Source organism: Microtus ochrogaster, chromosome 6 (genome assembly GCF_000317375.1).
Source record: "Microtus ochrogaster isolate Prairie Vole_2 chromosome 6, MicOch1.0, whole genome shotgun sequence".
NCBI classification, from domain to species: domain Eukaryota; kingdom Metazoa; phylum Chordata; class Mammalia; order Rodentia; family Cricetidae; genus Microtus; species Microtus ochrogaster.
The window spans coordinates 59,016,275-59,019,259 of NC_022013.1; the positions used below are offsets into that span (position 1 = coordinate 59,016,275).

Genomic DNA, 2,985 nt, shown 5'->3' on the forward strand with positions numbered 1-2,985 from the left:
TATAGAGCTATAGTAATAAAAACAGTTTGGTATGCGCATAAAAACAGACATGTGGATCAATGGAATTCATTTGAAGACCTTGACATAAATCTACACACCTATGAACACCTGATTTTGACAATGAATTAAAAAATATACAATGGAAAAAAGAAAGCATCATCAACAAATGCTGCTAGCATAACTGGATGGCAGAATATAGAAGAATGCAAATAGATTTATATCTATCACCCTACCAAAAAACTCAAGTCCAAATGGATCAAAGACCTCAACATAAAACAAACCACATTGAACCTCATAAGAAGGGGAGAAGGGGAGAGAGACGGGAGAAAGGAAAGACTGGAGAGAGTTTGGGGGAGTTGGGAGGGTGGAGATGGAGGAAGGGCGGATATAGAAGCAGGGAAGAAGATATCTACATTAAGGGAGCCATTTTAGGGTTGGCAAGAGACTTGGTTCTAGAGGGGATCCCAGGTATCCACGGGGATGTCCCCAGCTAGGTCCTTGGGCAGCAGAGCAGAGGGTGTCTGAACTGGCCTTGCCCCACTATCACACTGATGATTATCTCGAGTATCACCATAGAATCTTCGTCCGGCGACAGATGGAGATAGAGACAGAGACACTCATCAGAGCCACAGACTGAGCTCCCAAGGTCCAGTTGAAGAGCAGAAGGAGGGAGAAGATGAGCAAAGAAGTCTGGACCACGAGGGGTTGGTCCACCCACTGAGAGAGTGTGCCTGTTCTAATGGGAGCTCATCAAATCCAGCTGGACTGGGACTGAATAAGCATGCCATCAAACCAGATTCTCTGAATGTGGCTAACAATGGGGCTGACGGAGAAGCCATTGATAAAGGCACTGGGACTTGTTTCTACTGCATGTACTGGCTTTTTGGGACCCTAGTCTATTTGGATGCAAAGCTTCCTAGGCCTGGATGTAGGGGAAAGGGTCTTGGACTTCCCACAGGGCAGGGTTCCCTGCCCTCTCTTAAGGAGGGAGGGGAAGGGGGGGAAAGGGAGTGGGAGAGTGGGAGGGGAATGGGAAGAGGGGAAGTGTAAATTTTTGAATGGAAAAAATAAATAAATAAATAAATAAACAAACAAATAAAAGAAAAAGTGAGAAGTAGCCTTGAATGCATTGACAAGGGAGACTACTTCCTAAATATAACACTAGCAGAACAGACACTGAGACTGACAACAAATGAGACCTCCTGAAAGTGAAAAGCTTCTATAAGGCAAAGGACATGGTCAATAAGACGAAAATGGCATTCTACAGAATGGCCAAGATCAAAAACACTAATGACAGCCTATGCTGGAGAGGACGTAGAGTAAGGGGAACATTCCTTCGCTGCTGTTATAAGTGCAAACTTGTACAGTCACAATGGAAATCAGTAAGGTGGTTTCTTAGAAAACTGGGAATCAATCTACTTCAAGACCCAGTGATACCACTCTTGAACATAGACCCAGTAATACCATTCTTGAGTATATACCTAAAGGATGCTCAGTCATACCACAAGGACCCTTGTTCAACTATGTTCACAGCAGCATTATTTGTAATAGCCAGAATCTGGAAACAACCTGATGTCCCTCAACTAAAGAATGAATAAAGAAAAAGAGGTACACTGTAAACATTGGACTTCCCATTCGTTCCCACCACCCAGACCTGAGTAATCACACAGAAACTATATTAATTACAATAATGCTTAGCCTATTAGCTCAAGCTTCTTATTAACTAACTTTTACATCTTAAATTAACCCATTTCTCTTAGTCTGTGCATTGCCAAGAGGCTGTGGCCTACCAAGGTTTTTCCAGTGTGTTTCTCCTTGACTCTGCCTACTCTCTCTATATATCTCTTCCAGTCTGGCAATATTCTGCCCTGCCATATGCTGAAGCAGCTTCTTTATTAACCAATGGTAATAAAACACATTCACAGCATACAGAGGGCAATCCCACATCAATATACCTTCACAATGGAGTATTACTCAGTGGAAAAAAGCAATGACAATGACACCATGAAATCTGCAGGCAAAAGGATGGAACTAGAAAAAAATCATCCTGAGTGAGGCAACTCAGACCCAGAAAGACAAACATGGAATTTACTCACTCATAAGTGGATATCAGATGTAAAGCAAAGGATAACCAGGATATATAGTTCAGAACCCCAGAAGCTAGGTAACAAAGAGGACCCTGAGAGGGATGCATGGATCTCCCTGGGAAGAGGAAATAGATGAGTTCTCCTGGGTAAAATAGATTGGTGGTAGATGGAAGGGGATGGGGAGATAGGAACGTGAATGATCAGGATGGCTGAGTTGGGAGTGGATGGAGGGGGGGAGTAATGAAAAGGATAATCTTGATAGAGGGGGCCCTTATGTGGCTAGAGAGAAACCTGGTACCAGGGAAACTCAGGAATCTACAAGGATGACTCCAGCTAAGTAGCAATAGTAGAGAGGGTGTCTGAATTGGCCTTTGCCTGTAATCAGATTGGTGACTACCCTAATTGTCATCACAGAGTCTTCATTCGGTAACTGATGGAAGCAGATGCAGAGATCAATAACCAAGCACTGGACTGAGCTCTGTGAGTCCAGCTGAAGAGAGGGTGAGTCAAGATCATAAGGGGGAAAGATCATATAAACAAAGGGGGGGGGGTCAAGATCATAATGGTGAAACCCACAGAGACAGCTGACCTAAGCATGTGGGAGCTCACAGAATCTGGACCAACAGCTACAGAGTTGGCATAGGACTGACGACCTAGGCTTTCTGCATGTGGGTAACAGTTGTGTAGCTTGGCCTAGAAGTGCGACCAGGATCTGTCCCTGATGCATGAGCTGGCTCTTCAAAACCTATTGGACTATGACTGAAAAAGCATGGGATAAAACCGGACTCTCTGAACATGGCGAACAATGAGGGATGATGAGAAGCCAAGGACAATGGCACGGGGTTTTGATCCTACTTCATGTTCTGGCTTTGTGGGAGCCTAGCCAGTTTGGATGTTC

At 44.2% G+C, this 2,985-nt stretch overlaps 1 protein-coding gene across 3 annotated transcripts in view; it reads right to left on the reverse strand.

Annotated features, from left to right (window-relative positions):
* The window catches only part of Ptpn20 (protein tyrosine phosphatase, non-receptor type 20), a 90,162-nt gene that overhangs the window by 47,317 nt on the left and 39,860 nt on the right, over positions 1-2,985 (reverse strand). The gene's annotated exons all lie outside the window — the stretch shown is intronic.